Genomic DNA, 9,025 nt, shown 5'->3' with positions numbered 1-9,025 from the left:
AGCAAAGTTGCACAATGTTAATAAATAATTTATTCTCACAACAGGTATTTTTTTTAAAATTTTTTAAAATATTATATATTATATCACACACACACACGCACACGCACACACACACACACACACACGTTCCCCAGTGACAAACACACAGACCACTTCAAAGTGACACACACACACACCGACAGCTACCAAGTGACACACACACACAGTGATACCCACCTCCCTCTGCCAGGACAGCAAAAAGCTCCTGGTAGAGCGAGCAGCAGCAAGCAAGAGCGAGCAGCAGCACCTAAGCGCTTACTATGTCCCAGGCCTTAGCCTAAGACGCTGACACAGCCACTCATTGGCTGTCATGATTGGTAGATCGCGTAACTCTCGTTATACTATAAAAGCAAGTAGATGTTAATTATGAAAATTGAATAAAGAATAATGAATTTAGTAAATCAAATAAATGTATGCTTGGGTGTATTTTAATGTTTATTTTACAATACATACTTTATAATAATAACAAGCAAATGTAGACTTATATTATCCTATATTATTAAATGTTAAGTTTTAACAGCCTTGGTGTGCACCACTAATGTGCTTCTTTTTGGAGGGTGATTTGGTTACCAGTCACTCTTTTTTGATAATATGGATATAGATATATATACACACTTTTTATGTCATGTTGTTAAATTTGTATCCAGTTTAATGTCGGTTCTTTGTGCGACTGTTGTCATGTGTGCTTATTTTGTAGTTGTTATACATACTCAGGACACACCAAATCCGCCCATACCAGAGAGGTTGCTTTCTGCCTTTTTTTGTTTCCACTCACAGTGGTAAGATTTCTTCCGGGACTGAGAGTTTCCATGTTGGAGCAGCATTTAACAGAGCCATCTTAACCTATGGGCACGGTGGGCAGTTCCCCGGGGGCCCATGCGCATAGGGGCCCCCAGTGGAGGGGAACAGGAACGACTAGCCCTACCTTCCCCCTCAAAAACTCTGCTCTGTGTCCTGCTGCTGTGCGAGGAGCCACTCTACGCTCTCACCTCCACGACGCTGACTCTGGAGAGGGGGGGGGGGGTTGGGGAATGGAAGCCCAGAGTATGCCTAGCCCTGCTGCGCAAGTGCTGTGGAGGGGAGGTAGGGTGACCATTCGTACCGGTTTTACCGGTACAGTCCCGTTTTTTTTGAGGCCTGTCCCGGTTTAAGTCTGTCCCGGTTTTTGTCCCGGTTTCTGTCCCTGGTCCCGGTAGTGCGGGGCAGCGGCGGTGAGGAGAATGCGGCGGCCGGTAAGTATTTTGTATGTGTGCATGTGAATGCTGCCGGGGGGACTGAATGCAGGAGAATGCCGGGGGCGGAACTTAGAATGCCGGCCGGCCGGCCCGCAGGGGATTGGTCGCAGCATGTCAGAGGAAGCCGGGGGCGGGGCTTCCGCTTTGTGAAGCGCACACGTGACTGACTGCCTTCCCACTCCCGGCTCCTCTGCTCTGTGCGCGGTGTGTCCCCCTTCTGTCCCGGGTCCCAGCTGGGGGGGGGGGTGCACAATAGGAGGTGGTATCAGGGGTGCGCCTGCCCTTGCCCCAGCGTGCGCCTGCCCTTGCCCCCCGGCGCGCGCGCCTGCCTTTGCCCCCCGGCGCGCGCGCCTGCCTTTGCCCCCCGGCGCGCGCGCCTGCCTTTGTCCCCCGGCGCGCGCGCCTGCCTTTGCCCCCCGGCGCGCGCGCGCCTGCCTTTGCCCCCCGGCGCGCGCCTGCCTTTGCCCCCCGGCGCGCGCCTGCCTTTGCGCTCACTTCCCCCCGTCCACTTGGTGTGGGAGATAAGCTCGGGGGCGGGCAGTGGTGGCTGCGTGTTGTGCGGGCAGTGCAGGGGCTGGCGGGGTGTATGTGGGTGTGGGTGTGTGTGTATCAGTGGGTGGGTGTGTGTGTATCAGTGGGTGGGTGTGTATCAGTGGGTGTATCAGTGGGTGTATCAGTGGGTGTATCAGTGTGTGTGTGTGTGTATCAGTGTGTGTGTGTGTGTGTGTATCAGTGGGTGTGTGTGTGTATCAGTGGGTGTGGATCAGTGTGTGTGTGTGTGTGTGTGTCAGTGTGTGTGTCAGTGTGTGTGTCAGTGTGTGTGTGTGTGTGTGTGTGTGTGTGTGTGTGTGTCAGTGGGTGTGTGTGTGTGTGTGTGTGTGTGTCAGTGAGTGTGTGTGTATCAGTGAGTGTGTGTGTGTATCAGTGTGTGTGTGTGTGTATCAGTGGGTGTGTGTGTGTGTGTGTATCAGTGGGTGTGTGTGTATCAGTGGGTGTGTGTGTGTATCAGTGGGTGTGTGTGTGTATCAGTGGGTGTGGATCAGTGGGTGTGTGTGTGTGTGTCAGTGTGTGTGTGTGTGTGTGTCAGTGTGTGTGTGTGTGTGTGTGTGTCAGTGGGTGTGTATATCAGTGAGTGTGTGTGTGTATCAGTGGGTGTGTGTGTATCAGTGTGTGTGTGTGTGTGTATCAGTGGGTGTGTGTGTGTGTGTGTATCAGTGGGTGTGTGTGTATCAGTGGGTGTGTGTGTATCAGTGGGTGTGTGTGTGTATCAGTGGGTGTGTGTGTATCAGTGGGTGTGTGTGTATCAGTGGGTGTGTGTATCAGTGGGTATCAGTGCGTGTGTGTATCAGTGGGTGTGTGGGTGTGTATCGGTGGGTGTGGGTATCAGTGGGTGGGGGTGTGTGTGTATCAGTGGGTTGGGTGGGTGTGTATCAGTGGGTGTCAGTGGGTGGGTGTGAGTATGAGTGGGTGGGTGTGGGTATCAGTGGTTGTGGGTATCAGTGGGTGGGGGTGTGTGTATCAGTGGGCTGGGTGGGTGTGTCAGTGTGTGTGTGTGTATCAGTGGGTGGGTGTCTCCCTCACCCTCCCTGTCTCTCCCCCTCCCTGTCTCTCCCTCCCTGTCTCTCCCTCTCCCTCCTTCCCTGTCTCTCCCTCCTTCCGTCTCTCCCTCCCTCCCTCTCTCTCCCCGTCTCCCTCTCTCCCCATCTCCCTCTCCCTCCCTGTCTCTCTCTCTCTCTTTCTCCGTCTCTCTCTCTCCCTGTCTCTCTCCCCGTCTCCCTCTCTCTCCATGTCTCTCTTTCTCCCTATCTCTCTCTCTTTCTCCCTCTCTCTCCCTCCGTCTCTCCCTCCGTCTCTCTCTCCCTCCCCGTCTCTCCCTCTCTCCCCCCCGTCTCTCCCTCTCTCCCCCCCGTCTCTCCCTCTCTCCCCCCCCTCTCCCTCTCTCCCCCCCCTCTCCCTCTCTCCCCCCCCTCTCCCTCTCTCCCCCCCCTCTCCCTCTCCTCTCTCCCCCCGTCTCTCTCCCCCCGTCTCTCCCTCTCTCCCTCCCTCCCCGTCTCTCCCTCTCTCTCCCCGTCTCCCTCTCCCCGGTCTCCCTCTCTCCCTGTCTCTCTCCCTCCGTCTCTCTCCCCCTCCGTCTCTCTCCCCCTCCGTCTCTCTCCCTCCGTCTCTCTCCCTACCTGTCTCTCCCTCTCCCCGTCTCCCTCCCTCCGTCTCTCTCTCCCTCCGTCTCTCTCCATCCATCTCTTTCTCTCCCTCTCATCTTAACTGCCATATACCTACACTGAAGTAACCCGCCCTGCTTTCTTCCAGATCTAACTCAAGTTTCACACGGGAGACATCGGAAGACAAGTAGGGAACACCTCCCCTCCAGTATAGTACCTTGAAGGACTGCGGATCAGGTAAGATCCCATCCGGGATTGCTGCTTTAGAAATTGTGAAGAGGGGGCGTCATGACACTGGTTAAGGGGTACAGAAGTCATTCACATCTGGCTTTTTTTTTTGTTCGATTAGTGAGGCCATCCGAGACACACACACACACACACACACACCACACACCCAACTAGGACTAATGGTAGTAAAGTATAAGTGTAATACAATATATAAACTGATAATGTAAAAAAAAAAAATTGTGTCCCGGTTTTTCATTTTCAAAATCTGGTCACCCTAAGGGGAGGGGAACCCTGGAATCACTCCATAAAGCACCTGGAGAAGTGAAGGAGAAGCTGCCTGCTGCTGCCCCATTCCTGAGACAGTCTACCTGGTGGGTGCAGCAGCAGCTCCGTTATCCCGCCAGCACCCCCTCCCCCGATCAGCAGGAGGTGCGTAGGTAGCAGGGGAGCACCGGAGCTCCAGGGAGGTTGTGGCAGGCGACCCTGTCGCTGGAGGTTATCGGCAGCTCCCATAGTAGCGCACCGCCATGTTAGACATGTCATGTACTGTTGACAGAAAAAAACTTTGACATTTGTATATGTACTGGTTGTATACTACACTTAGGTACATTTGTCTTGCACTGGTTCCCCCTGGTCTTTCTTCCCCGCGGCCACCTCAACATTCAAATCTCCCGCTAACTGCTTGCAATGTAAGGCTGAGTCCCCGCTGACGCTGAGCACGCGTGCCGGGTGTCCTACATCTGCACGCACGCTCGGGGGGGGCCCAGTGCACTGCTTTGCCTGGGGGCCTATAATGCTGTTAAGACGGCCCTGGCATTTAAGATGGAGAGAGGATCCATTTACTCCTTGATAAAGCACCAGGGGGAGGGTGCACAAAATGCGTTAAAGCTGCAGTTCAAGCAATATCCTTCATACGTTTTTTATTTAAATCAGTTCTGCACGATGAGAAAATACTTGTAGCATTTAAAAAAAGAAAATGTTAATATATTATAATGTAACAAGCATTGTTTCTGTAGCAACCATTTACAGTCACATTCCTTCCTCTTATAAAACAGGCTCTGGCACATCACTCCTCTCTAGTAGTGAACCAATTGTATCTAGTGACTGCCTGGTCATATGATCTTACACTGAACTTTGCATCTTGGGTACTCTTCTGCTGCACAGACAGACTTAGTGAACCCCAGAGCCAGATCTTCGCCGATCGATCACAGAAGAAAAGATCAATGGGGAATTTAGGTAATCACTTGTCAGTGTGTAGATTATATATAAATTATTGATGCAATTTTGACACACACACACACACACACACACGACTTCCCTTTTATGTAAATCTCCAATAAATATTTTGTATTGACACTGTCCTGCATCCAGCAGTTCCCCTTCAGGCTGTGCACTGCCAGTTTTGCTACTTTTATATAACTTGAGAACGCCAGCAGAACGTTATAAATGGTTATACGAGTATATTCTCTTACCCTCTGCATTCATATTTTGTGCACTAGAAGATTTTCCAATTATTGGAGCAGCTAGGGGTGGAGACATTTTTATGAACATATGTACCTAGTCATCCTAACCTAGCCTATGTATTATACTTTGCTATGAACTTTTATGAATGTTTAATTTATGAAGATTATGGGTCAATATAGCCACTTAAGATCTAAGGGAAAAAAAAACATTCCTACATGTGTTTATACGATGAGATTTAAACAAGCCAATACATTGCTGTATCAACAAGCAAGGAAACACTTTCTGATGCACGGCTATTCTTGGGATCCGTTTCCTTATACACCACACACTTGAAACAGGAGTCATCCACTTCCTGATACTGCAGCTCACGTCTTGTGCTCCATGGGAACGCAGGCCGCAATCAGCTGAACAAAAAGCACTTTGGGCATGACAGCCAACACGTCGTGAGGAAGTGACATTTTGGAGCACCCAGTTAATATGCAATTACATCACTACTCAGCCTGGGAGGTTGTAGTCCCATTTATTTGAATGGCGCAAACCGCTTTTCCAGCTTGTGGCTTTAAAAGATATTGAATTGGGACTTTATAAAGGCATACTGGAACAGTATCATGACGACGAGAATCTATGTTACCAATGCTGGCAATAAGCAAGTTCTTATCTATGGCTTGGACAGTGAGCAAGGTAAAACCCTGCAGCCCTCCCCTTCTACCGCTTTGTTGCCCAACATTCCATCTCCAAAATGAAGCCAGTTTAGCAACTTTGAGGCCGCTAGGAAAATTCCCTGCGTCTCAGGGCAAGCTCATTTCTACAACTGTCATGGCCAATAGGGAACTACAGTAGCCTTTTTTTTTTTTTTATCCTATTGAAGATTACTTTGCACCCTTCCACCCATATAGTGAATAGAAGCAGTGGCACAAAGTTCCAGCAGTCACTATGAACTAGACTAGCTCTGTGAAGACATGAACCCATTAAAAAACATTTCACTTAAATAATTTAGAATGTTTAATTGTTTTAAGTCACTGTTCAAAGCAATAAGGCACCCGAGGTTACCATATTTTAATGACCCCTTTGGGACCACATGCTTATGCCTCATTAAATCCAAAAGATGAGCACGGAGTACTTCTAATGCCTTACTGAATAAAGGCAATATTATTTACCAGGGCAGGTTATTTCAGCAGCGTGCCCTTTATACTCTACACAACCTAGGCGTTGCACTTTGAGTCATTCAAGGGAACACCTTGTATTGTCAAGACTGAATACTGCAAAAGGAAATAGAATAGTGCAGTAAAACAAATATAATACAATGGCTACTGGTACCCGTGAATAATTGTGCTCAATTAAGAACAGTAAAACAAACTTTCCCTGCAGTTAAGGTGAGAGAGACTGGCTTAAGAGAATTTGGCAAAGTCCGAATAAAACATAAAACGCAATAGGGAAGGGGGGAAAAAAAAAAAAATAGTGTGATCCGTGATTAAGTTATCCCCCACTCCAAAATGTTTCAGACCCACAGGAAGTATTCTTGAGTGAGCATGTAGAAAGGGATTAATGAATCAACTCCTTGACTTCTCTACAAGAGAGTACATCTAATTCTGCTCAGGTATTATAGACGCAATAGAGGGATAGCAAAACATGTCAATACGTTTAAGACCGAGTCCCCGCTGGCGCTGAGCGCGCTCATGCTTAGAGCACGAGTGCCGGGTGTCCTGTAACTTGTGGACACGCAAAGGGGGGGGGGGGGGGGGCGTCGCAATTGCAGGCTATCGGGAAAGTATAAAAAGTTTATTTACAAAAGCGCCGAGTGTGTGCCCGCATCGCGTGAGTGTATATGCATGTAACCGCTCCAAACGCCGCCCGCTCAGTGCGAGTGGGGCCGCAGCCTAATGTAAAAATCTTAAAAGTAGCAAATGCACAGTGCACTTGCCCATCAGAATATAAAGTGCATTTTGAGTATGCCTGACTCAGCACAATGGAGACAATCTCACCGTTGTGGCATCCGGTACATGCCCCTTCCCCATCTTATACATGTCACAACGTTGTCAGCACTCGTCTCGCTAGTGTCAGCTGGGCCCTCACTCATGCAAAGTAGATTACCCTATGCATTTCGCTCCAGCTTAAATCATGCGTATTGAAATTAGTTGCTTCCCACATTACTTTTATACATTAACCTATATCATTTAAATGATCAGTTCACCAATTCAAAACATGCACTAACCCCGGGGAAGATTTATGGGTCTTGAAACACTGCTAGACATACAAAACTTCCTGTATGAAACAAAATGTAATAAACACACAAAGAATCAAAATATCCAGTTGTAAACTAAAAACGGAGCAGATAGTTATAGTAGATGAGGTTGAAAAAGACATACATCCATCAATTTCAATCAATGATAAATTTAGACAACAGATACTTTATCCTATATCCACACGTCCAGTATATTAATCCAGAGAAAAATCCCAGGGAAATATCATACAATCATATCTCCTAAGGGGAAAAATAAATGCCTTCCTGACTCCAAGAATTATCAATCAGATTACTCTGGAGTTAGATCACGATCATTTCCCAGGTTTACGTATATGAAATGTCCCCGAAATACCTTTCCTTTCTAAAAAAAAAAAAAATGATGTCTAACACTTTTTTTGACGAATCTATTGTATCTGCCATCCCAGTCTCCATGGGTAATGAATTCCACATTTTAACTGCCCTTACTGTCAAGAACCCTTTCCTCCAACCTTAAGGTATGACCCGTGTCCTTTGTACTGCCCTTGGGATGAATAGTTTTTGAAGGCTCCTTGTACTGTCCCAAACTATATACAAATATTGATCATATCCCCTCTTGGATAAATGTAAAACATTAATTTTTGATTATGATCTATTCTTTGTATGTTTACATCACATTAGCTTGTGCACTGTGCCTCTACTACTACTTCAATGACACGGAAACGTATTATGCCATGTTTGCTTATCTCTCTTTTATATACATATAAACACTGAATTAGATGTGCTCTTGGAGAAGTCGGATCCATTTCTACATGCTTAAAAACAATACATCCTGCAAGTTCCTATACAGACCATCACTTCCATAGAACTATTTTTCTTGTTAAATATGGACTTACTTCCATTATACTTCGTTTATTAGTTCTGTTGTACATTCTTGACATATTTTCCAAGTATTTTACACCTTCCAGTAATCAAAAAAAAATTCGGAAAATAATCTAGATCAGTTTAGTGGTGTCCCGTCGCTTGAAGAACCCAGCAGTGTATATTACATGCTATCTGCACCTCGTGTCAGCAATTCTATATAAAGTCCATAAACTATGGGTAATCCTCTCTTCTGTTTCTTACATCTTCAAGCATCTTTGCAGTCTATATTCGTTACAGTCTCATCTCAATATATACTGTAGTTTGGCAGGCTCAAGATGTTAAAGTACCCAATAGTAACTATTTAGAAGTTTACCTTGTTGTTTTTAAATTGTGTTTCAGTAATTTACTGGACTAAATTTACTTCTTCCAAATATGGGTTGTTGCACTACATATTGCCTCAACACAATTGTCTGTCAATGCTTGTTTCATATTTGAAATTGAATAGATTAGGACAAACTGACTTGTTTCAGAATACATTTTGTATCTTTACATATGAACTATCCCCGTTTGTTTTAGAGGAACCGATTTCTATATTTAATTAATGGGAATGTAGTGTCCCAACACCCACAGTAGTTAAGAAATCACATCAATGGGAGAGAAGGAATAAGGTAAACCAATGAAGAATTAAATTGACAGAATCTGTGCTCAATTAGGAGACAATCAACAGTACTATATACAGGGACAAAAGATTAGGCAGCCAATCCTCAGATACAATTTTTTTTTTTTTTTTTAAACAAGGCTGCCTGTATATTAAAGGT

The sequence above is a fragment of the Ascaphus truei genome, chromosome 1, assembly GCF_040206685.1.
Source record: "Ascaphus truei isolate aAscTru1 chromosome 1, aAscTru1.hap1, whole genome shotgun sequence".
Lineage (NCBI taxonomy): Eukaryota > Metazoa > Chordata > Amphibia > Anura > Ascaphidae > Ascaphus > Ascaphus truei.
Note: the sequence above shows the minus strand (reverse complement) of the source record.